Here is a 27036-nt window from a genome sequence, read left to right on the forward strand (position 1 = left end):
GTTTTTTAACTAAGGAACTTGATAGCTTCTCTTTAGCCATGTAGAGAATGAGAAATGTATGAGGCCTGGAGATGAAAAAGGTCAGCAGTCCTTTGGATATACATATTTGAATTTGGGGGGTAGAGATTGGGGCCTGGAGCCATTCTTATTCAAGGGGCACCCGAGCCCGTAGCATACCAGGAAAATCAGGGGAGAGAGATGCACGGAGATGAGGGGCCCTGCAGGGCACAACGCTAGCTTATTTCATGATGTTCTGTCTTCTTTTCTTAATTTTATTTTTTAGGAGATATCAGGGACTGAACCTGGTACCTCGTTCATGAAAAGCAGGCACTCAGCCACTGAGCTACACTGCTATGCTCTACCTCCTTTTTTATTTTTTATTTTTTATGATAATCAAGAACCCTGTAGAGCCACTCTAATGAAAATGCTGGTAATTGCTAATATAAACTTCTTCATACATGCCACCAAGTTCATGCCAATCTCTATTCTTATCTTGAATTCACTGTTGAGGAATGCTATTCTTAAAAATCTTAAAAATAGGGAAGTGGGCACGGGTCAACGGATAGAGCATCCACTGGAGAGTCCAGGGTTCAATCCCCAGGGCCCCCTGACCTGTGTGATGAGCTGGCCCATGCGCAGTGCTGCCACACACAAGAAGTGCTGTGCCACACAGGGGCACCTCTGTGTAGGGGTGCCCCACATGCAAGGTGTGCACCCCACAAGGAGAGCCACCCCACATGAAAAAAGTGCAGCCCACCCAGGAGTGGTGCCACACACATGGAGAGCTGATGCAGCAAGATGACACAACAAAAAAGAGATGCAGCTTCCCAGTGCTCCCTAATAATGCAAGTGCATGCAGAAGAACACACAGCAAATGGACACAAAGAGCAGAAAACGGGGGGGGGGGGGAGGAGAGAGAAATAAATAAAATATTTTATATATTACATTCTAGCTTTGGGTTTATGTCAAAACAAGAACATATGTTTAGGGTGGAAAATGTCATTAATTTCCCTATTCAGTTAAGTGGCTTTGTTAGAACTCCCAACAAGGAACTTGACTTCTGGGTTGGTTCTCACGATAAGCAACGCCTTCCCCTCCTATTTCCTTCATTCCCCCTAACCCTTCAGCTCATTCTCTATTATTTATATACAGAAAGGTCATTTGCAGTTCTCCCTGAATGGATGCCAAGGCTACCAAAACTTGCTGTGGAAAGTCATCAAATGTGAGTATAAAGCCAGAGAAAGCACTGCCAATGGCAAACGGCCTCATGCTCTTGGCCTCCCTGTATCTAACTGGGCCCCACACCATTACACATGGTGCAGCTTCCTGCACACGTGCTCAACACAGCCTCCAGTTACCAATCCAAGCCCACCCCACCAGCCTCCTCTCTCCATAAACTCCTTTTCCCATCCTCAGCCACCTAAGTGCCTAAGACAGACTCAGGATGACAACTCTATTGCCTTCAAATTCCAGTCCTCTACACCAAAACAAGGCTGAAGCCACTCTAGGTTACCAAGAGATACTGGTTAGTTGACTTAAGAGTATCCTGGAAGGTTTGCTCTCTTCCCAAATGGGATGAAAGAGAGAATGTGAAAATAACCAGATCATAAATGAGAAACATATTTAAGTTCTGCATAATCATTATTGCCACCCTTACCAAGGCACAACTTCCTTTTCTTTTTCCTGCTCTTTGTGACTTCCTTTTCCCACCAGAGCCAGCTAATCCAACCTCCCTTTTTAAAATCGTGAACACACATCTAGTCAAAGATGGTGACTTGCCCTAGAAGGAAGACAAGGAGTAAGAATTTCTTACTCTAGTAGGAGGACTCCTCATCCAACCAAAAAGGATGGGAAAAAACACCTTGAATTAATTAACATAACACAAAACATTATACTTGAGATGGACTCAAGGTATTTTCCCAGAGGGTTTGTGTTTCCCCCAATCTCCTGAAGTCAGGTACACAGGTATATCTCTTTTTGAGACTCTATGAGAGGGAAAGTTCAAGGACATTTCAAGCAGGTGCTTAAACAAAGTGGGGAGGGGGTGGTGACCAAACTGACTGAAGGATTGATACATTACTTGGCACTGAAATATCCTTCTTTGGGATGACACTAGGATTCTCCACATAATAAAATGATGGCAAACAGTCAAACTTTGGGAAAATCCCATGAAGCTTTATCGGCAAGTGGAAACATTCCAGATGCATTTCAATTTAGATAAGCATAAGGAACTACATTACAAGAATAGAATATAAATTGTGCCTAAATGATGGAGTACCTTCAGCAATCAGTGAAAACCCAGTGCTCTCTCCACTGAATGGGCAGGACACTGAAATTCTCCTTCCCAAAGTCCATTTCTTATCATTGGATCCCCTCTCTTTCTCTCCCTTCCATAAGCCCTCAGGGACTGCTGGCTGTGTGCATGACCCTGCTCAGAGGGGAAGCCCTAAGTGTCTGTGATTCTGTCAAACAATGGGAGAAAAGCAAAGAACAGGAAAAATAAAGAGGACATCAATAAAGAGAATAAAAATCCCCTGGGAAAATCTAGAACTGACTGCAGAGAAACAGCTCACCTTTGCTGATAGGAAAATGAGAGGAAGTTCAACATTAAAACAATCTTGGACAAATATTAAGAGAATGTGACACTGAAATATTCTTTCCTAACCACTGAGATGTCCAACCTTAGTAGAAGTTCTTAATAACTATTGGAACTGACTAGTGCTCCATGGCATCAACAAAAAGCACTCAAGTATAGAGCTACTTGGATTAAAGGATGGGATGAAGACTAGACCAAGGCAAAACTTGACCTGGGGTCAGTCAGTACCTAGTCCAGGATATACCTACCCCTGTTCCTTCCATTCCCCATCTGCATTCCTGGTGGGAGGCAAAATGCATCATCATGGACACACATGCTCTCTACCCCTGCTGAGACTAGTTGTTCAGAAAAGGATTGTTCTATTCGGGTCCCACTAGGTTTCTAAATATGACAAGGCTTTGTACATCACCACTAGTCCACATCATACAGAGGCAATATGATAGAGTGGAAAAGCAAGGCCCAGCCATTTACCGCCTAAGTCATCCGGGCCAGCACGTGCCCTCCTGGCAGCTCCAGGTCCTGCACCTGTAGATTGTGCCTCATAATGCCCACCTTTCCCTAATACCTTGTCTGGATCCTGAACTCCTGAGGGTAGGGCCTTGGCTTAGTTCACTTCTAGTTCTTTGGGTGCCGTGGTATGTACTCAGTAAGTATGTGCGGAATGAAAGGAGTAACAATGACACATGTCAAACACCTCACACCGTCCGGTTGCAGTAAGCCCTCAATATGTTGGAGGTTTCACCATCAGGAAAACCTGCATTTCAGCGGAAGACACTGGAGATCCTGGATGATCCTCCAATTGTACACTGAGATGGAGCGGACACACTGTTTCCCCTAGAGGCTCTGAGCCCTGCTGGGATGCGGTCACCCCTCGGGCTGAAGTGTGGTTTGCTGGCCTGGCGGGGGAGCAGTCGCGGCAGGCCAAGCCGCTGCCCCCATAATAGGGTGGCTAGTCAGACTCACCGCCACCCCTGAAGGAAGCTCGGCATGGGCGCAGAGTGCTCTCGGGTCTCCCCTTCTCGGCAGCCATGCTTCCGCGGCCGCCCCTTCTCCCAGATGGCACCACACGATGCCTTGTGGGGCAGCACCCTTCTTCTTTCTCCCTGCGCAGGCGCAGGGTGGAAAATTCCAGTCTGCCCTTTTCCCCTCCCCCGACAGCAGCAACAGCCAGGCATGGGCGGGAAACTCAAGTCTGCCCTCCACCCCAGCAACAGCAGCCACCAATCCCTAAACCCTGCCCCTTCCCCCAGCAATAGCGACAGCCAATCCCTAACCACCACCCCTCCCCCATCCAGTACCGCCCACTGACCTTTCACCGGCAACCAATCAGAACAGGGCGTGGCTTTGACCAATCAGCCTTCCCCAGCCCCTATAAAACTGTTGCCTCTCCCTCAATAAAGTGGACTTGTGTGTTTACCTTGTCTCCGCGGTAGTTCTTCTGCCGTGCGCCCTCCAGTCCTGAGAGCCCCCGACAAGGGCCTGGCCTCCCTTGTCCCCAGTTCGTCGCCTGCTTCTCCGGGCGACCCCTTCGTCGCCTGCTTCTCCGGGCGACCCCTTCGTCGCCTGCTTCTCCGGGCGACCCCTTCATTGCCGGCTTCGCCGGGCGACCCCGTCAGCCGAACCGCGCAACCCCTTGTGAGACCGATCCCTGGTCTGCTGCCAGACCGACCCCACGTCCCAAGTGGGACCGACCCCTCGTCGCAAGCGGGACTGACCCCTCGTCCAGAGCTGGACTGACCCCTCGTCCACAGCCAGACCCCACCTCTACCGACCGAGCAAGCCGCCGCACTGGGACTCCTGATGCCACGCTCATTGGTGGGCATCTGTCTGGTGAGGTCAAAAGTGTGCCTGTAGCAGGACACTACCTTGGTCTGGAAACATCCCCCCATAGACTTATGAGTTGCAAGGGAGGATTAAAAAAGCAGTAATTACCCAGTGGGGAAATTGGGCCACACTTTGGCCAGGTGAAGGAATTACTAGGGAGGGGTAGATGGGTGTGGCAGGCCTCCAGCTGGGGCATGCCGGGGCAGTTTTCCAACCAAGAGTGCAGAACACCAATATAATTATGAATCATCAGGAAACCTCAGATGAACGTAAAATGAGGGAACATTCTAATTGAAAGGGGGTGGGGGAGAGCAGGGACTGTGTGCTTCAAAATTTCAAGGTCACAAAAGTTAAAGTTTGTAGAATGTTCCAGATCAAAGGAGGCTGTCGCTACACCCCCAATAAATGCAACACCAATGCCTAGACTAGATCCAGCACTGGAGGGGGCAAGGCTATGAAGGACCTTCCTTCCTCATGGAAGGAAGATTAGATGAAAGTATTTTATCAATGTAGATGTATGAAGGTAATATTGAAAGGTAGCTCTCTAAGATAAAATGCCTGTTAGTAAAAAACCCACACTGAAATGGTGAGGAGTAAAGGCCATGGTATAAGAAGCATACCCTCTAATGGTTTAGAAAAAGAACTCTGTGTATATGTGTTGTGGGCTTTGGAGGGAGGGGAAGAAAAGAGAGGGAAGGGGGAAGTAGAGATGGAGTAAATGGCAGTAGAAATGGAGTGCGTCTTAATAATAGGCAAATGTGGGTAAAAGAATAAGTGGATAGTGGGGAGTGGGGCATATGGGAATCCTGTACATTTTTATGTGACAGTTGCATAATCTAAGTCTCTTTTAAAAAAATAGAAAAAAAGAATATATGAATGTTCCTTGAAATGGCTTTTTTTTGGGGGGGGGTGGGACGACAATCTTTTATAAGTTTAGAATGATTTCCAAATAAAGTCCTTAAAAAATAAAATGTGCCCGTGCAGAATCAGCAGCAGCAGTGTCTGGAATGGAGAGCTTGATGAAGTGGGCGCAGGGCAGCCTGCACACGAAAGGCTTTCTGCTGTTCCATGATGGGTGATGCAGCAACGTGTCCACCAAAAGGTGGGGTGCCCAGATTCTGTCTAAGACCACCTCCTAGCAATAACAGACCAGGAGAACAATAACAGCTACCATTTATGGCGTGGCCTGTGTGACAAGGCGCTTCCTGCATCATCTCCTTCCATTTTTATAACAGCTATTATTCTCACCCCAATTAACAGAAAATGAGGGCAATTAACTGGCCCATGGTAAACCCTTGAGCTGGGAATGACTGATACCCAAAGCAATTGCAAGTCACTCTGCTCGACAACTAACCCATACTCTCAGGGGACAAGGCTCTGACCTTTATTGCCCCCTTTTCTCCTATTTCTTTAGCACAGAGACTTACCAGTGTGAGACTGCACACAGACTGACACCTCAGGGTATATAATTTGGCTTATGCACAAATCCTACCTCGACATTGGCCACTCTAAGCCCATTCGACAAGAAGGGACTTAAAGAGTGTTCCTCACTCAAACCTCCCTCCCTATGACCAGGGTAAGTTCATCTTTTTAAGCCCCTCTAAGTTCATCCCTACCTTCATGTCAAAACTGCCTTCTCCACAGCCACTCAAATTTTACTTCATGTAACTTTCCCAAGCCCCCCTTTCCCTGTTCTCAGATAGTTCTGGTAGTTTCTCTTTGATATATTCTTTTCTTTTCTTTTTTTAAGTAATAATAAACTTTATTTTCAGAGAAGTTTTAGCCTTACAGAAAAATGACACCAGAAGGACAGGCCATTCCATATGACCCACCACCACCACCCATGAATCTTCAGGGAACGTGGCAGCCAGAATTCCGTGGCAGGCCCTGGCTAGTCTGAGAGCACCCTTACCTCACACCCTGGCGACGTCTCCAGCTGAATGTGACCACTGTAGGAACAAGGGATGAAAAAAGATAGCAGGGGAATTTAAAGCACAAATGCTTCAATATAAAAAGGAGGAGTCTGTTTTTGTTATTAAAAGGTAAACATCCTTCAGTGCAGAATCTTGTAATTCTAAGGCTTCTGCTGATTCCATGGGATAAAGGTTTACAATACTTCTCTTGCTAATATCTTTGCATAATCTAAAGGGTATGACGTGGAAAGACGTAAGCAATTTTATTAAGCATTTATTTGTAATAAATTCTACCACTTTGGGTCATCTTTAGTTTCAAAAGTTATTATCTCTTTAGGATTAAATGATGGAAAGTTTATGATAAAATTTCAAACTACACAGTATTTTCCTACCACATGCCAAAATATAATTTTCCATTTGCTATATCTAAATCTAAGTTATTTGCTACCTAACAGAAATTTCTGAGAAAGCCATCCTTTTCATAGGTATCACATGCTAAATTTTATTCTAGAATTTTATTTACAGAAGCAAGTTAAGTTGTTGAGAGTACTACATTGTGGAATATGCATAAGGGAATTTGGTTTTAATAGGATCAACTCTGATTTACCCTAAAGCTTTCACTTCAAATAAAAGAATTCATAAATAATTTGTGATGCATTTTTATTTTTGAAATTTTCTAATATTTAGAATCTGAATATTAACCAGTGAGATTTTTTACAAAGAGCTATAAAACCACAAATCTCAGAAAGTGATATAAAAATCACAAAGCCATTTTAAAGGGTAGAAATGCATTCATGTTATACATGACTATTGGAAATGCTATCAAACTAATGATCAGAAATCCTTGAGAGAAGAAACCAAGATAAAGGCAAAACAGGACCTCAGTATTTCACTACATGTTTGAATGTTAAGGTTGTATAAAATCTAAATCTTTGAAATGTAATACAACAATCAGTGCTTAACAAAAATAAAATCAAAAGAATAATGCCTGACAAAGTAATTCTAAATACTTAATAATTTTTTCAAAACCCACACAAAACACACACACACACAAAATCTGGAATATCCAATGTGTATATAAATGTTTTTATGATTAATTTTCAGCCCCATGCCACCAGAAATAAACAACCTCCATCTCTTGAAGTGCCATCTCTTTTTAAGAAGCAACAGGTGGGCTAGAAAGTCTCCTTTTTCTAGTTGTTTTTTTTTTTTTAAACCAAACTAGGTTTCCAAAAAAGTGTGAGTGTACTGGGTGGCTTAATGGGATCGGATACTGAGACAGGATGGTTTGTGTATTTGGGCTAGGATTTTTCCTAACTGCTGGAGGGTAGAATCCTGGCTGGTTTTTCCTAGGAGTCCAAGATTTCCCTTGAAGGTTTGAGTAATTGGATGTGGTCCTTTAAACAATTTCAAAAGGTGAATAACCCCAGGACCTGGGGAAGCCTCTGACTCTAAGGAGTGCTAATGGGAGCAGATTTACTCAGGGGAGGCTTTTTTTTTTAAAACTAAACTTGGCTAGGGTGGTTTTGAGAGTTAGGGTTTTACTTTCCCTGAGCTCTGGGGCTTATATGCTGTATGGAGTTTTCACTTAATTTGTAACATTTTGCTAGCTCTTGGGTGATGGCTGCTATGAAAGCCAGGCCATTGTTGCTGCTTATGGATAAGGGTATTCTGGGCCATGAAACTATTTTTCAGAGCAAAGCTTTAGCTACTTTCTTGCTTTTTTAGTGTGGTGGGAAAGGCCTTGACCCAGCCCAAGAAGGTGCACATTATTACTAATGAGTACCTATACCCTCGACTTGGTTTTGTTTCTGTGAAGTCCATTGCTAAGTTTTTAAAAGGGGCAGTTCCTGTGTGCTGGATGCCCATGGGGCCTGGGGACCTCAGGAGGGGTTGTTCTTAGGCAGGTTTGGCATTGGCCACTAACGGTGGTGCAGGGCGAGGCCATCCGGCACTGTAGTAATATTTTCTGAGCAGGGCTCTTAAAGCAGCTTTTTGCAGGTGGGTGAGCTGGCGGTCTTGTTGAACAAGGATGTGGGTGGTCCCCTTTGGGATGAAGAATCAGCCATCTGGAGGTAGCCAGTTTCCGTCTGGTGCTTTTTTGAGATGACGCACTTTAGGTACCAAACTTGTTGCTGGCAAATCCGAGCCTATTTCCATCTCTGAGAAAACTGCTGCTGTCTGTGAATAGGGTTTGATCTGGGCAAGAAAGTGGCCTGTCCTGGAGGTCGGGGCAGCTGGCATACACTTTTTTTTTGTTACTTCTGCACAGTCCTGCTCAGGAGTTTTTCTTTTGGTTGGCAGGAAAGTGGCAGGATTCAGGAAAAGGAGAGGGGGAGTTTTAGAAGCCCTGTGGGAGTTGAGTCCAAGTTAACTGAACTTTTTGTTGAGTTTTGGGATTCTCCCATTCAAGAGCAAATAGGGATTGGTTCTGGGGAGCCACCCACAGGCAGAAAAAAAGGATTTTTTAAGTTCAGACAAGAAAATCAGGTGGCCCCAGGCCATAACTGTCCCATTAAGAGGTACTGGCAGCAGCGGAGTGTTTCAGGGTGAAGTATTCCTCCCTTTTCAGGGTGGCCTTTTGCGATTGGTTGGGTCTGGATTTTTTAAGGCTGCAGTTAACAGGGAGACCTACTGTTTTATTCGCTTTTTTGCTTCCCTTTCAGCAATTTTGTCCTGACTGATGAATACCATTTGAGACTTTGAGGAGCTGGGAGATGTTTATTTCTGTGAACCCATTTAGATTTCAAAGTTTGCATTTGATGTCTGATGCCTCCTGGGTGACGAGAGCTGCACTGGCCATTCTCTGGCTTTCCGGGTCTTCTGGGTTGAAGGGAGTGTAGATCCGGAAGGCTTTGCAGAGTTGCTCATAAAAATCCCCCAGAGGTTATTCAGCCTGTTGAGTGGTGGAGGCCTTGTAGGCTGTGTTTTTGGCCTGCCTTGCTCTTTCTCATACCCCTCTGAGGAGGGCTTTTTGATACCACTGAAGGGCAGCCTGTCCCTGATTTGTGTTAAAGTTTCAGGCTGGCTGAGCTTTTGGTGCTGCTTCTGGGGCTCATTCCTCTGGTTTCAAGACAGTTGTGGGGGCCTGTTCTCACAACCAGTTTCTGGCTTCCATGAGGATTTGGCGTCTCTGCTCCATATTGAACAGGTTAGGAGGAGCTGGAGGCAATCACCCCAAGTGGGGCGGTGGGTGTGGAAAACGGACTCCAGGAGGTGTATAAGAGCCTGAGGCTTTTCTGAATGTGAAGGGGTGGGTGCTTCCAGTTTAAGAGATCTGCAGGTGTGAAGGGCTGATGAAACAGGATTGGCCTCCTGGGTTGCTCAGTCCCATCTGCACTGATCTGGGTGGACCCTGTGTTTCATGGAGGGGCTTCTGAAGTGCAGGCTGCACTGACTGAAGTCTCCTCACCAAAGGGACCTCAGGAGCCCCCTCAGGGCTGACGGGCCTTGGGGCCTGAAGGTGGAGTCCTCTCTGGGAGATCTGCCTGCGGAGGCTCCAGGGCAGGGAAATGTTCTGGAATGGCTGTACTATACAGCAGGAAGAGTGGGTTTCCTTCTGGAGATTTTTGTAGAATAACAGGTTTTCAAAGTCTGGTTGTTTGTGTTACTAGGACCCTGCTCTGACCCTTCCTTCCAGCACAGAATCGAACCTCAGAGGGCAGGGTTTGGGCAATTTCTAACCAGGAATTGAAGTAGGGGAACTGAGCGGGGTGGCTGGGGCTTCAGTGACTGTCTGCCAAACTGCATGAACCTTGGCCTCCTCTAGGGTTCCCTGAGGGCTAATTAACACTAAACTTAGGCCACTTGACTTTGCGCAGAGTCCGGAGAGTTCTGGGGGACATACCATAATCCCTGGAAAAGCCCTTTTTGAAAATTTTTAATATAGCATCTAAGATGGTGAGTTTGGATTGTGATGATCCCATCCCTGAGCTGGTGTCACAGGTCAAACAAATGAGGGGGGCCCCTCACAAGGCCACTCAGATGCCCACTTGTCCATGTTTCTCAGGAGAACTTCGTCTCGCCTTAGCTAAGGCATCATGTAGAGTCTGGATTATCCACTATGCCGGATGACGTAGCCGCTAAGTGCAGGTTGGGACCTACTCGGGCCCCATAGTACAGGCCATGGGGCCACAGACTGGATCAGCAGAGGCCTCTGCAGTCCCCAGTCATTCACTCAATCACTCAGAGATTCCACAGTCCTGCCCAAGGAACTGCCCTATCCTGGAATCTTGAATCTCAAGATTTTGGGAGGTGATCAGTCTCCACTTCTGTCTGGAGATGGGCCTGACTGGGACTCAGAGCCCTGGGGCCTTACCTTTCCAGCATCTTCTTATGCTGTTCAACCCACCCCTCCACTGAGTCAGGCTGGGTCAGAGGGCATGTTCCACAGGGATCCTTTCCCCGAAGGAGGCCCCATCAAGGGGACAGGTGGGGCTGCCTCCTTCATGTGGAGATCTCCACCACCCATGCTTGCCAGTCCCAAACCAGAGGCTCAAAGGGCCAGCGTGGTTGGGTTTCCCAGTCAGGGAACCAAATGTTGCAGCAAAGCCAGGAGTTCTGAGTGGCAGAAAAACCCAAGTGGTCCTCAGATGAGCAGAGGAACAGACTTATAACACACAGGCCCAGAGGAGAGTCACTCTCCAAATTCTGAGCCCTGTCTTTCAGTTTTCATAGGTTTATATAAGATTTTATGTGGGACTAGCATGGCTCTCGCTCATTGACTAATGTATTGCTAGGGTAATTTTGCAAGTGGGGTTACAGAAGCAGAAGGTAGGTGCAAGGTCATGCTTTTGTGGGCTGATTTACAGAAGCGGGGGCAGGACTGGTTTGTTAGATCACAGAAGTGGGGGGGCAGGCAGGAGTGGTTCATTTGATAATCTCCTGCAAGGCCATGTTCTCATGGGCTGATTTAGAGAAGCAGGGCACAGGAGTGGCTTGTTAGATAATTTTCTGCAAGGTTATGCTTTTTATTTCCTAACAGCCAGGATACAAAGGAAAGAATTATATGTAAATCAGAAGGTAATGAGATGTAACCCTCTCTTTCTACCAAATTCCACTTTTGGTGGTCAAGAATATCCTGCTGAAGCAATGAAGTAGGAAAACCAGCTTTTACCAGTTGGCTGGGCCTGCACAGAAGCCCCTGGCTGTCCTCACTTCAACTTGCTAATTAGCATAGCAAATTTCCCACCCAGGGGTGGGGTTATCTGCCCCTTTCTTGATCACCCAATGTATGTGGAAGCATGATTTCCTGAACATACTAATCATGCAATTATATAACCAGCTATGTGTGTTCATTCATAAGCAGAAAAACTAATGCATAATCAAAGCAAATGTTAAGTAGTAACTTAGGCATTTAAGCAAGAGAGAAACTGCAGCATGGGGAGTTGGGTCTGAGTCACTTTGGACTGACCTTGGCTCCTTACCTCTGCAGACATAATCAAAGTAGGTTTGCCTAGCTCTCATGTGAAAGTTTTCTTCATGCCATCTCTGCTTATCCACAGAGGCCCTGCTCTGAGGCCTAACAACTATATCTTTCACTATATAGGAAAAGAGAATAACTGAGAAGTATTTAAAATGACTAATTCATTTACAGAAGCTGAAACATTAGAAGTATAGACTAGATCTCCTATTCGTTCAATCCCCAAATGTAATGGGTTCACACACACCAATTCAAGTAAACCTCATACACTGAATATCTCAATCTATGTAAAAGATACACTAGCAACTTAGTATTTCAATTTAAAAATCCACAAAAAAACCATTCATAAAGACTATTTCGTTTATTTAAAAAACTGACTGAAAAGGAAGGAAATATAGTTTCTGAACTGATAAGGCCATAATTATCCAATTAATTCTCAATGATTAGTAGTAACTTACAAAGTTTAGTTTCAACAAATAGGTTACTAGTTAAAACTTCTTTACTTTCTGACTTGGGGTATTTGTGGGAAGGGCCAATTATCTATCTTCTTCATGCTTAGCAGTATTGTATACCAGTATAGTTATTTACATTAAACTTCACAGATAGAACCCAAACAGATTAAAAAACAAAGAAAACATTGATATAGTCTCTTGTAATAATATTAGCCACCATTTCCAGAATGGTCCCTATATGTTAGACATAGGTAATCTCAGTTTATTCTATAGACAAGGAAAATGGAATTTAGAGAAATGTAGTGATTTCTGAAGGATGCACAGGTATTACATGAAGAAACTGGGATTCAAAACCAGGCTTTGTCATTTCAAAGACTCCCACTTTTAACTACTAATAATGCTTAAAATGTTGCTTACCAAAAAAAACAAGGGTCAGTCACCAACTGCTTCCACCTCATTACAACGGATTATTCAAAATTGGACCTGTTCAACATTTATTTAGCACTTAGTATACGTCTCACACCCTGCAAGGTTCTGGAGATCTGGCCTCTGTCAGTGGGAGGCTCACAGTCTATCTGGAAAGACAGGCAATAGAAATGCTTTGCTTTGTTTATTGAAGGAAGTAGAAAAAGAAGGCATACAAAATAACTTCAATGCATTTTAACACAATTTTCAAATCTATTATAATTGGGAGGCTTTTATTAATTGTCAGATGTAATGACTGAAATGAGTTTATGAAGTCTTTTGCTCTATACACAGGTTCATATAGGAATTGTGGATGCAAATATTAACATAAATGAAGCCAAGAGTTTCAAATGAATTGAGCAAGTGGAGGACCAAGAAAAGAAGAGAATATAAATTTAGGTTACCATGTTTATTATTCAAGGTTTAATAGCTTTAATTTAGATGTTTCCCTAAGCATTTATTTAATCTGAATTCTTCAATCACACTTGTGATAATGAGAAAGTAAATCATATGTTGCTTCCTCAAGGGAGTCATCCTGGATTCCCAGCATGAATAAAGCAACTTTATTTGCACAGGAGGATGTCCCAGAAAACTTCAAAACTCACTGAGGAGAGGTAGGCCTTTTTAACTATGTAATGTCTGCACCACCAATTCACATTTCGACCCTGAAAGGATCACAAACTAAGAAAGTCTCCTTTAACAAGTTCTTTGGTCTTATTTCTCTGACTTCTTGGGCATTTGTAACTAATTTAAAGTATTAGGATATATTCCTGAATATTCTATAGCAGCCATCAAATTCTGACTTTGATGTTTATTCATAAAAGAAACTTGCTAATAAGCTCTAATGAGCTTTGCATTACTACAGTGGTATGTGTAAATCCACACTTTCCTGGGTTTAGGATGCTAGCTGAAAGTAGAAAGCCAGCTGTTAAATGTCGTGCCCTGGATCCTTGCATGTGATATGGAAACCAGGGTCAGCGTGTTCTGGAAAAGTACTCAGAGCTGCCACAAAATTGTAGCCTCAAAGAAAATCGTAGTTTGGGTACCTTAACTTTTGGCCAGTTTGCAATAAAATGGTGTCATATTTTCTCTGTTAAGAAAGCCGCAGATGCTGTATCCTGGCCGCAGGACTTACTACAACTCATTTCCAGTCAATTACATGTAGTTGGTTGCTTTCATCTGTGGAGTTGCCTCCACCCGAGGAAAACACCTCCATTTCCTGGATACCAGATCTGTGGAACCAGCTTCACTTTGTAGGGGGGCCTGTGTGTCCTCACCCCAACCCTCCATGGTGTTCTCCCGCTCCTCATAGGCCCAGGACTGGGGCCTGGAGCCTCCTGCTCCCAAGGCACCTTCCTTCTCACCTGCGGGGCCCAGGAGCTGGGGGGCCCTGGGAGCCCAGGGGACTCTGCCAGCTTCCCTTGGAGAAGGTGAAGGGCATGAGGGGGCCTCCACCTGGTGCCACCAGAGGGCGCAGCAGAGCCCAAAGACAAAGGTCTCCAGGCCCTGAGGGGGCGCTGCTGGGTGAGGCCAAGCAGGGGTCCTCCTGAAGGAGCCGAGTGGCTCTGCGGGGCTGCACGACCACCCGGGCCACGAGGACCGGCCTCTGTGCAGTACAAGGAGCCCAGGACGGCATCCTCTGCAGCCTGAAAATGGCTGCGGTGCTGCCAGGGGCTGGGGGGGCCCAGGACGGTGACCACATCAGGGAGCAGAGGCCTTGGGGACCAGCCCAGGTGCTCCCAGGCACCTGATGGCAGCCAGGGCTCCTCCCACTGCAGAGCAGAGGCTCCTCCCTTAGGCACCCTGTGCTCCAGGGCAGCTGCTCTCCCAGCACCCTTACCTTCCCGCAGGCTCACCCTTCCCCGCCCCCCCGCACCCCTCCCCTCCAGGTGCCCCTGCATCTCTGACCCACCTCCAACCCTTGGAGACATGGACCTCTCAGGAAGGGCCCCCCTCCCCCCTGCTCTGTCATCCTTGCCTGCCTGTGCTGGACCCCACGATTCCTGTCCCTCCTTCACTGTCATTTATCACCCTCATGATGTCCTACATACCTTATCTCCTTTCATCATGGAGGAAAGTTTAAGCCTTTGCAGAACACGGTTGTTCTAAAAGATAATTTCTAAAGAACAGATAGACAAAAGGTACAATCACAAGACAATCATTCCTTTCATTACCAAACTACCAATTTAATGCAAACCTAAAGCAGATTCCATGAGCGTCTATCCAGAGTACCATTTTATTCTTAGACTTGTACATAGAACAGTCTCAAGTAATGCCCTTGTTGGAGCCAAGAGGCAGAAGGACTCTGCTTTCCACCATTCTTTCTTCTGTTTGATCAACAATAAATCAAAGCAAAAATACACCTCCATAAAAATTACAATACCGGCTTTGTTTGGGAAATCTTAGTTCTCAGGAAGTGCCAAAAAGTTTTATGTATTTCGCCGCATGTATTTGTTAGTTCAAGACAAATATATGATCTCCCAGACTATACTCAAATGCCCATCTTTCAAAAAGGACCTGGTTTTCTGGATTATTTAGATAATTCACTGGCTTTTTCAGATAAGGAGGTGGAAAAGAGATGACTCCCTTCTGAGCTCCAGGAAAGTCACCTTCCTATGGTTTATAAAGGATGGCTATCACAGCCGGCAAAATGTATTCAGTCTGCAAGTACACACTTGTGCACACACATGTACATACACACACACACAGAAACACAGAGTTAACACTCTCATCAACACTTGACAAAGCAGAAAGCCTAAATACATTCAACATTGAATTCTTAAGGAAAAATGACTTGACTCTAATTTTTAAAAACTTAAGCCTTCAATATTGAATCTACTCCATAATCATGTTTCCATTTAAAAAGGAGAAAAGGTAACTCAAACAGAAATGAAACAGAATAATGTGGTGTTTTGGTTTGACAGAGAGCTTCCAATGCAAAGTACCAGAAAGGGGTTGGCTTTTACAACCCATTTATTAGGGCAAAATCCTACAGTTCTGTGGTTGTGAAATAGCCAAATCAAGGCACCATCAGAGATGCTTTCTCACCAAATTCAGCTCCTGGGGACCCTGGCGCCCTGCCACGTGGAGGGACAAGACAGCAGCAGATCTCTGCCTGGTCCCTGCCTTCGCTCAAGGCTCACCGTTTCCCAGAGCTTGGCTGCGGGTACCAGGCATGTGGCTCATCTCTTCAGCCTTGAGCTGCTCCATGAGCCCAGCCTCTTGGGGGCTTCAGGCTTCAGCTGCAGCTGCTAGTGATCCTCGAGGCCTCTCTCCCATGGCAGCGACAAAATGGTGACTTTGTTTCTCTAAGTCTCCTCCCTGTGTCTCCATTTATGTAAGGCCCAGGAAGAGGGGGGAAACCAAACCTGGGTCATGCCTCACTGATGGAGTCCCATCAAAATGAACTGATCAAGTGACCTATTCAGGGTGAGAACCAAGTCAAAGGCAATCAAAAGGTCTCACCACCTTTTGAATTAAAAAATGTAAATTTTGGGGGGGATTCACCAAATTCAAGCTGTCACATCTGGATATCACGCTCTTACTAAATAGGTTTACAAAAAACTAGAGCGAGCATATGTAGGGAAAATAAGCCAATAGAAAGAAAACTCCTACATTCACGGGCTTGCTCAGCACACTATTATTTCTAATGAACAGCTCTTGGAAACAATGCAGTGTCCAGGACTAGAAGTCTCTCTGTTTGACAGGTGGACTTCCACACAGCCCCATGTTTTAAGTGGCATCTTACTGCACACAGGGCGATGGTCCTTAGTCCAGGGCGTCCCTGAATCTGCACCTCTGGAAAGTAAACCCCAGTCTTCTGCAGTGGGCAGGAGCTACGGGCTGCGGACCATTCTGTCCAGACTCCCCCTCTCCTGACCTGCCTTTCTCCCCGCCTGTTCCACCACAGGGTCCCTTATGTCTGCGGTGCTGAGCGCTGCAGGGATCAGAGCATAAGTGAGCGGGCCTGTCCTTCTGCCGCTGCTGCCTCAGGTTAGGGTTCTCTACTTTTGCCAACAAGTTCCTAGTCCTAAGTCCACACTTCACTTTCACTATTTTATTATTCTGTTTTCCTTGTCTCTCTGTTCATCCTTGTGGCTCAGTCCTTGAAATTAATCACTTTATCATCATTTAAGTTATGTGAGAAAACAGGTAAATGTCAATGCTCATTTCTCAGTGATTATTGGGAAGTGTTTCATAAAATTCTTACATTAATGTTCATATCCTGTTGAATCTAATGTTCTAGAACCCTTAGAGGATAATATTGTGTATGTGTTGTGTATTGAGGAAAGAGCACTGGACTCAGATTCCTAGTGGAGCCTAAATTTTATGCTTCTAAAATATTTTGTAATCCCATATACAATTTTCCTTATTGCTTTGCCCTCATATTTAAATCTAGTTAAGGGAAGAGATGTGGCTCAGGCAACTGAGCTCCTGCCTACCTCATGGGAGGTCTGTGATTTGATTCCCAGTGCATCCTAAAGAAGACAGCGAGCTGGTATGTTGGGCAGTGGCAGCGATCGGACGCAACAAGACGACACAAGAGACCAAGAAGAAAAAACATAATGAGACACACAACAGGGCAGGGCACGCAGGGGCTTAAGTGATTACGCATCTACCTCCCATATCAGCGGTCCTGGGTTCAGTTCCCGGTGCCTCCTAAAAACAGCATAGGGCAAGTGCAAACAACGAGGGGGTGGGGAGAAATAAATCTTTACCAACATAAATAAAAATTAAATTTGCTTAACTTTTAAGATCTTTCTTTTGCAAGTAACATTGAATTTTTGCCAAACCAAGTGTACTTTCAAGGAATGAATAGAACCAGCCTTCACTAAACTTAAAAAATGATTTTTCCACATGTGGTAGAAGTATATCTTGTTTTTGTCAAACATGGTTGTGCCCCACATATACACTAGAAGGAAAGTAAACCTTCAAAACTAAAAGTAAACCTTCAGCCACTGCAGGACCTCACTGTCCATGAGGGAAGGCAGGAAGCAGAGGGATGGCCCAGGGAGGTGGGGAGGGGGGAGTCACTGTGGCAGGAGCTGCGTGGATCACAGCAAGGGCACCCCGAGGGAAGAGCAGCAGCAGGTGGGTGCTGTGGGGCAGAGGCTCTCCTGGAGGGAGAAGCCTGTGTCCCCTCACCAGGGAGAGGACCCCCGGGGCAGCCTCCTGGGGACTGGGGGCCCAGCAGCCTGCAGCCCCTGCTCTCTCCAGGCCTGGGGCAGCCCCTCTTTCCACCTGGAGGGCTGGGGGAGGTGGGAGCACAGGCTCTTTGGAGGACAGGACCCAACAGCAGCTAGGGAAGAACATGCCTGACTCTGGGGAACGGGACAGCATTTGGTGCAGGGGGGTCACCAGCACCCCCTACCCTCACCTCTGCATCCTAGAGCAGCTGCCAGCCCCTCCTGCTCAGATCTGCACCAGGCCAGGTGCACAGATGCCCAGGCATGGGTCCCAGGGTCCTGACGTGAGGGACAGGCCATGGGATGGTTGGCTTGAGGGGAAGGAGGGAGAGGCGGGTAGAAGCCTACGTGGGCTTTGCAAGGGCTGCCAGGGAATCCCGTCCCCAGGGCAGGGCCCCAGGGATGCAGTGTCCACTTCCTGCTTGGAGCTGGAGAAGAAGGGGAACTTGGAATTTTATTTTCTATTGTTATGCATATTACTGTCCTTTAGAGGGAGCCCCCTGTGCTGCATCTTCCCCTCCTCCACTTCCTTGGACCGCTGTGGAGGACAGGGTGGGAGGGGGAATTTCTGGGCAGGGAAAGAACTGCGAGACCCCCAAACCTCTGTAAGCATCAGGCTCCGGAGGGAAGGAATTTTGCCAATGACACCCAGCCTCCCTGTGTTCACCCTGTGGAAGTCACCTATCCTCCCAAAGAAGGATCTACCAGGGGAAGCCAAATGAGTTCCCCAAACAGTCACATAAGATGCCTCTCAGGTGGCCGCCCCCAGCTTCACCGCCCACCGCCTGCATCGGGAGCCCCCCTGAGTCTTCTCGCTGTTCCCTGTGATGCTTCCCACGCTCCTGCCTACCTGGGGGTCTCTGCCCAAACTAGAGATGGTATCGACCCTCTTCTTGGGCAAGCTTTGAATGAACAGACTCTGCTCTCATTTGAATTCTCTTTATTTCTCCAGAATGAACTCTACTCTCCTACAAAGAGGAAGATGGGGAAGGCAGGAGAGGGGTGCAGGGCCCCAGGGGACACAGGCCATTCTCTGCAGCAGCGTGGGTGGGGCGAGTGGCCCCCTGGCAGCGAGGCTCTGCAGGCCGCTCCTCTGGGCCCCCAGATGGCTCCCTTCACCTTCGGAAGCTGAAGCCCCTGGATCTTAGGAGCCGATGCTTGGAAGGCCTTGTGGATGAGGATCTCCTCTGCAGGTGGACCCACCGAGACCCGCCCAGCACTGCAGACCTCCGTCCTCCATGCCCTAAGCCCTCCAGCACATGTGGCGCTCATGCCCAGCAGCCGAAACTGTTGTTCAGGTCCAACTACAGCTGCTGTGTCCACACCTGCTCATCTCCCCCACTGTCCTTTCAGGCTCCGTGTGGTGCATGAGCTTCTTCCTCCACAGTAAGTCTAGGGAGAGCAGCCTGGACTCTTCCCATGGTTTCCATTTTGGTCACTGCCTCTGCTTCTCCTCACCAGAGGTGGGAGCATCTCCATGTGCTTTTTACTCTCAGGTTCACAATGGACTTCCTATTTCACTGCCATCTCCCAGACTCATTCGCTAGGACCAGGAATCAAAGACAGCTCAAGCACAGCTGGCTGCAGCCCCTCAGGCTCTCTGGACTGGGCACCACAAATGCTCAATGGAGAGGCCAAGAACCAGGAACCCTGCAGCACGGCCTGGTGGCCTCACCACCCCACAGCAGCAGCATGGATGGAGTCCAAAAACAAAACATCTTCCCAAGCTAAGTCCAAGAGAGCTCTGTCCACAGAGGGCAGCTCCCACAGCAAGGCACCTAGGGAAATTTTCCCTGCATTGGGTCCCCAGCTTCTTGTTCTAGCAACAGCCAGGCCAGAACACACCCAAAGGGAACCTGTTCAATGTTAAATGAAGATAAAAGCAGGTCGGGTTTGCCAGGAGGTCATTGAACCTCAGCAAATACCGAGGGGAGAAACCAAGGTCCACTCAGTAGACTTACCATGGAGGACGGAGACCAGGAGCCCCATGGAGCCCACAGAGGAGATACGGGAGACAATCACCAGCAGCCACGAGTGGGACCTCAACAGCCAAAACATGCTGCTGTGGTGTGTGTCACACGGGGCTGGGGGTGTACACAGGGCAGGATGGGGGTGTGCAGAGGCCACGGCGAGCTCGCAGTGGGGGTCCAGTGAGGAGGACCCCAGCACCTCCACGGCATGCAGAACATTACCAGTAACTAAGGAGCTTTATCCAGCTCCCAGGACATGTGGCGTCAAGGGGCAGCCCCTGGGCCTCACCACCAGCCTGGGAGAAGGACAGGAGAGGGGAGCAGGCCCAAGGCAGCTCTGGGGTTCTGCCTGGGGGTGTGGGCAGTGGTCGCCTGGGCAGCGAGGGCCTGCCCCCCTTGCCTGCTCTCCCAGAGGGTGCCTGGGAGCGCTTTACACCTGAAGCAGCTTTGTGAGTCTGGCCTCAATGTCTCTAAAGGCCCTGGAACTCCCAGACACCCTTTTGACCTGCACCCCGTGGAGCCCCCGCCGTGGCAGCCTGCACACTTCCACCCTCCACTGGAGGAAGTCCTCCTGGCCCGGCGTGCCGCACACGCACAGCAGCCCGTGGGGCCCCATCAGGTCCCACTCGCAGCCAAGTGCATCGAGCACCCGGCAGATCTCCCCCATTATCTCGTGCGGCTCCAGGGAGCTCATGACCTTCATCCTCCACTTGGGGTCCCGTGACCGCGGCAGGGCCCCCTGAGGGCCCACTTGGTTGTCCCTCCCCTGGTGCAGCTCCTTGCAGGCGCACCCTAGGCACAGGAAAGTCCAGAATCGCCTCCACATGCTCGGCTGGCCCTGCCTGTTGGCGGGAGGGGAGGCAGGCCTCCCCCTGCAGGGCAAGTTCTTCTGCTCACCCCTGACTTGGGGTGTTCCCCTGGGGATGGCTTCACCCGTGCCAACAGCGGACAGGTGAGTGCTTCCTTCAGAGCCTCCTTCCCTACTGCTTCTCACATGGGAGGAGGCGGTGACCGCAGGGCCAAGCAGGGGACCCTCCTGACGATGCTCCTTGGGGCAGGGCCTGGCGGCCTGGCTGGGCCTCACCCAGGCCATCCGGGGCTGCTGGTGCACCTGAGGCAGGGCCAGGGGCCCTGTGGGGGAAGCCGATGTCTTGGAGGCTCCTGGCTCTGGCATGCGCTGGCTCTCCCGGCCCTTGTCCATGACGGCCTGACTGAGGATGGTCCTCTGCAGGGGAGGAGAGCTGCAGGGTGGACCAGGGCAGGGGGCAGGCTGTGGTGGGAGGGCACAGAGGTGGGCTTCTTCCACTCCTGGCCTGGCAGGGGGCTGGGTCTGCGGGGCGCTGGTGGAGGTCCCCTGCTCCCATCTGCTGTGGCCCAGCAAAAGATATATGGCCATGACTTCATCATGTCTGTCATCTTGCAAGGACGCCTGTATCTCCTCCTCTTTGTAGCCCATGGCTACCATCGCTGCTATCCGGTGGGGGTCCTGGTGAGCTGGGAGGGGCTCCACATACGGCCTCAGTTGTGCGTGCTCATAGCCCGTATTGACCCACGGGTCAGTCATTATGTCTGGGAGGCTTGACCTCCTACAGGGATCCACTGTCAGGCACTTTTGGAGGAGATTCCTGCAGTCCACAGACAGGTAGTATGGGATGCGGAACTCCCCGCTGAGCACCCGCTCCTGCAGGAGCTTGGAGCTCTGTGCAAAGAAAGGGAACTTCCCGCTGACCATGTTGTAGAGAATCACCCCCAGGCTCCAGACGTCCACGGCCGGCCCATTGTACGTGTGCCCCTTAAATATTTCGGGGGCAGTATAACAGGGAGTGCCGCACAGGGTTTCCAGCTGCTGGCTGATGTCAAAGGTGTTACTTAATCCGAAATCAGTAACTTTCACATTCCCAGCAGCATCCAAGAGGAGGTTGTCTGCTTTTAAGTCTCTGTGCGAGATACACTTCTGGTGACAGTACTGCACAGCAGATAAGACTTGGCGAAATTTTGCTCGGGCCTCCTCTTCCGAGAGAGGGCCATGGGCCATCAGGTAGTGCAGGAGATCACCTCCATGGGCGTACTCCATTACGAGGTAGAGCTTCTCTGGGCTGTCAATGACTTCAAAGAGCCGGACGATGTTGGGATGGTGCAGGCTCTTCATTATGCTCACCTCTCTGGAGCGCATGCGGAGGCTGCTGGGGCTGTCCTTCTTGTGTATGATTTTCACGGCTACCTCATGGCGGGTGAGGACATGCCGCGCTAGAAAAGTCATGGAAAAGCCACCTTTGCCTAGTAATCGCAAGAACTGATAATTCTTCAGGTGGGTCTCCTCCTTAGCCCTCAAGGCTGGGAGAGGCCGCAGCATACTGGAGTTTATGCTGGGCTGGAGACCCGGTGACTCTACGCAGACTTTCCAATGGGAAAGCCTGAATAACTGATCTAATAAAAAAATAAATAAATAAAATGCTAAAAAAAATAAAATAAAATAAAAAAATATGATAATAAAAATAAACAGGAGTAAAATAAAAGGAAAAGATTAAAAAAACAACAAACAGGCAAAAGGTAAAAGCAAAATAATTTTTTAAAAAAGTAAATAATAAAGAAAACAAAATCGGGAGAAAAGAACTAAGACAAAAAGAAAAAATAAGGAACAAAATAAACAAATCCACAAATGATAACTAAACCAGCGAAGGGCAGTCCTAGTCCACAGGTCACCAAAAACAGCTTCCTGGGTAAGCGGACACTGAGCCTCAGCTGCAGGGCCTTATATAGGGGCAGCAGGCCCCGCACAATGGCTCCTTGTGAGGTCATCCAAGCAATGGGCCAGTCCAGGCTGTGGTCATCCTCAGGGGTTTCTCCTCACTTTCTGGTCTCAGAAACCCTCTACACTTGCCACAACATTATGGAGGATCCCACAGAACTTTGGGTTTCTGTGGGTTCTAGCTCTTCCTAGTTCCTTATCAGAAATTATAACCTAGAATGCCACAGTGCCTTCTACATTTCTAGTTTGAAAACCTTAATGATATCTGGCTTTGAAAGAGTTCAGAATATCTACATTGGAAATATCCAATTCTTTTTCTATAACTCTACACGATCTGACTCAAAGGAATCCACAACTCAAGTGATAGCGTGGTTTTCTCTGAAAATGTTCTGTTGCTTAAAGCATAAGAAGGTACATTGGCATCTATAATGCTGAGGGAAAGATTGCTTTCATCCTACTTTCATTTCTTGCTTTCAGTTTTGCCCAGGTTTTCTATTGTAGCTGTCTCCCTTCCACAAGCCAGAAAACTCACTGGAAGACCTCCTTTTTCCTGTCTTTACAAGTAGAGAGTGAAGCTGTGCATGAAGAAAGCAAGTCTTCTACCCTTTCTTCTCCAAGTCATCACTCTGGGCTCGGTCTCCCTCTTACTCAGCATGGTGGTGGTGTATGGGAGGTGCACATGGCACTGACCCCTCATGGCAGAGAATGGTAATTCCTACATGACTCTTAAAAGCTTCTCTGAAATATAATATCGCTATGCCACTTGGCTTTGCAAGTCTTGAATCTTTTTGATACCTCAATTCTTTCATTATTGCCTACTTCCATACTGATTTATGAAGTGAACCATTTTCTATCCAAACTGAATAGAACTATTACAGACTGGAAGAAACTGGAAAGTGAAAAGATCACTTACTTTTTGTAATGTACAGTGGTGATGGTAACATGACATTGGGAATATAATTAACACCACTGTATTATATATCTAAATGTGGATAGAAGGGGAAATTTGGGGTGGTATATACATTGATAGAATAAAAATTAAAAGTAAACAATAGGACTACACAATACAGTGAACCCTAAAGGAAACAGGACTATAATTAATAGGACAATTATATTCCTCACAATTGCTAAAAGATGGAAAAACCTAAGTAGTCATAAACCAATGAATTGATAAGCAAAATCTGGTATTTTCATACAGTGGAATATTATTCAGAAGAAAAAATCAATTGTGGAAGCAAAGACAATGTGGAGGAACACTGAGCATATTAGGTTGAGGAAAGGCACCAGACACAACAGGGCAAACGCTTTATGGCCTCACTAACATGATCAAAATACAATGAATAGACTTATGGAGATGGGACTATGAAATGAAGTTAGGTGGGAGATGGAATGTGGATGAAAAGGGGAAGATGATGCTGGGTATATATAGAATACTTATTCAGGTAAAATGCATATATGGGAATGCTTGAACTTGATGGCAACACATTACAATGAATGTAACAAACACTGAAGATTTATGAATGAGAATGTGGCCAAAAACAGTATCTAGGAAAATTAAGGTTAGTTAGAGGACAGCTGAAGAATACTGGGAATGTAGATCAATGATTTTGGCAGGAGATTGTGATTAGTAAGAGAGAGCAATGGGCTTCTACTACATGTTAAGAATGTGCTGATACAATGGAAAAATACAAATTATTTGGAACTATAATTAACACCATTGTGATGATTTTGTACCAAAAGCAAGGTTGATACTACATTAATGCTCAGGGCTAAAAAAAAAAAAAGATAGGAATTTGGTTTTATGAAATATGAATAGGACTAAGCAGTTCTTCTCTTACTTTTTCATTAATATTGCATAATTATGACATTTAACTAATCTCTGTATCTTTATGAACACTACAGGAACAACTGAGTTAGAATTTGCAATTAGACCAGATAAAGATGAGATGGAAGTTTTTAGGAGGAATGTATCCATAACTTGTTGAGCTGCATTTTTCTGTTATATTTTTGTGAATTTGAGATAAGGTTATAAAAAATAGTACAACGATAATAATATTTACTCATTGATGGTAACAAAGGTACCACACTAATGTAAAATGTTTAAAATGGGGGCAGGAAATGGGAACACTTTATGCATCTTTCTGGAAATCTACAACCTCTCTAATAAAAAAATCTTGAAGGCAAAGATAAATACCTCTTAATACACGGGGCAATGAAGTGGTACTAAGAATTGTAAAAAGGACAGAATTTGCAGAACTCAAGTAAATGCTGCATTTTTTAAGGTGGGGATAAGGTGAAGGATGACATATGAGTTTCCAATCCCAGGTGAGAGTCAAGATCAGTTCCAAAAGGGCAGCTGGATCCACAGAAAGATAAGAAATTACATTTTAGACACATTACATCAGACCCAAAGAGGGGACATTCATGTAAAAGCTACCAAAGAAAAAAGGTGGATGCTGGATTCAAACAAATTGATGAAAAACCAATGCTTAAGTTACAGATTTGCGGGTAATTGTATAAAAAGCACAAGTAAATGTGGGTAAATAAGGGATCTGCAAAGGGAAAAAGACTGGAGAGGGTAAAAAGCAAAAGTAAAAAGCCTTGACCACTAATATTAAACTGAGAATATGGAGGAAGTGTAAAGGAGGGAGAAATAAGGGTCCAAGAGGATCTGAACAATGGGGCTGCAGAAATCAAGAAAAAGCAATGATTCAGGAAGAATCTATGTCATAGGAAGGGGCTTTTTATGACTTTGAAAGTCTGTGACTTTCTAATCACTTTGAGAAACAAACAATGTGATAGAGTAAGAAGAAACATTGGATTTTGAATCACTGTTTTGACTCTTCTTAGTTCATTAGAACTACAGAATATTTTCACCAAAAAGAATTATGTAGGTATAGATAGATAAATGGATAACCAAAACTTACAAGTGCATGTAGAAAGATTTACTGGATCATATCAAGGATCAATATTGTAGACAAGGGATACTTATTTCTTCTACCCCAATTTTTCTAATAGAAAAATTCCAAGTCCTCTAAATTCATTCTCAGCATCCAAAAAAAACAAAACAAAACAAAACGCCATCCACAAAAATCACATTACATAGAATAAGAGAAGTGTAGTCCTTCAACCATGCCAAAAGAAGGGTGTCATAATAAAATATATCACTAATTCAGAATTAAAAGCATTTCTTTGAAAGTATAAAACTAAAATTAGCACTATACTTTTAAATACATGTCCCAGAGACTTAAATCTTTGGTCTGTTCACATGCTGGCTGAGCCCTGAATGTCAGCAGAGTTGCAACACCTACTCACCGGTTCACTGGACTCACCCAGGACAACTAACGAGGAGATGATGGTGGACAACACCCATCCCAAGGAACAGAGAGTTTGTGCAGCTGCAAGCAAGATGGTTCCATCCATCTGCCCAATGGGAACTAAGCCCCTCTCAATTAGAAACAAGAGTGGGCATCACCATCCCCAAATCCTCAAGATGGGGGAGTGAACAATGGACTAAAGTCGACTTAGTATTAGACAATTAAAGACTTATTGCTATTTTATTCTAGCAATGGAAATTTACTTTGACCATTGTAAAGGCAGTGGCCACCAGAGGTCCTGAGGGGGAGGAAAAGAGAAGAATAGGTTCAACATGGGTGCATTTTCAGGACACTGGAATTGTCCTGCATAACACTGCAATGACAGATACAGCCTTCTACACATTTTGTCATAACCTATAAAGTTGTGTTGAGCAGAATGTAAACTATAGTTCATGCTCAGTATCAATGCTTCAATATGTGTTCAACAATTGGAACCAATGTACCACACTAATCAAAGATTTTCTTAATGGAGAAAAGTGGGGGAGAGTTTCAGACTCTTGCTGCAGCTGACGATGGCTCAAAATGGCGAGATGTACAATGATATCACCTCCAGACTGGCACGGTGTCATGGTGCTGAAGGGCACCATGCACCAGGCTGGTGGAATACTGGAGCCTGCCTTCCTAGCTCTTCTCTAGGGTCAATGGTGCTGCAACATGCTGGCTGGATGAAGGGCATACCAAGTGGAGCAATGATTACCAGAGACATATAAGTAGAACTTAAACACAATTGGCACTATGGCCTCCCATGGAGAGAGAACATGGATGGTATTGCAAACCTGGAGCTTAGATCTATTAATGGCCACTCAAAAAGAAACGTATGCAGCAGTTGCTGCATTAATTAGTATTAAGCACAGAACCTATATGCCTAGTGATTATAATGAGACATTTCTGTTCTAGATCATCTGCAGAGGGATACTGAACATGTTAAAAGGTCCTGGTAAACTTCATTTTCTAAGTAGTTAATGAAAGGCATGCTTAACCCAGGTCTCTTCCTAGCCCTTATTCCAAAACCTGTCCCACTCAATCCTGGGGCTGACTGGCAAACTCACATGCCATCCTACCAGGGTTAAGCATTTTCCCAC

The 27036-nt window shown here is 46.3% G+C and overlaps 1 long non-coding RNA gene across 2 annotated transcripts in view; it reads right to left on the reverse strand.

The window, feature by feature from the left end:
- Positions 1–6976: 6976 nt before the first annotated feature.
- The window catches only part of LOC139436553 (uncharacterized), an 80838-nt gene continuing 60778 nt past the window's right edge, over positions 6977–27036 (reverse strand). For both annotated transcript variants that reach the window (XR_011645889.1, XR_011645888.1), the window contains 2 exons: positions 14724–14791; positions 6977–12782 (listed from right to left, as the gene is read on the reverse strand). This is a non-coding gene — a long non-coding RNA (uncharacterized lncRNA). The remainder of the gene's footprint in view (positions 12783–14723; positions 14792–27036) is intronic.

Source organism: Dasypus novemcinctus, chromosome 15 (genome assembly GCF_030445035.2).
Source record: "Dasypus novemcinctus isolate mDasNov1 chromosome 15, mDasNov1.1.hap2, whole genome shotgun sequence".
NCBI classification, from domain to species: Eukaryota; Metazoa; Chordata; class Mammalia; order Cingulata; family Dasypodidae; genus Dasypus; species Dasypus novemcinctus.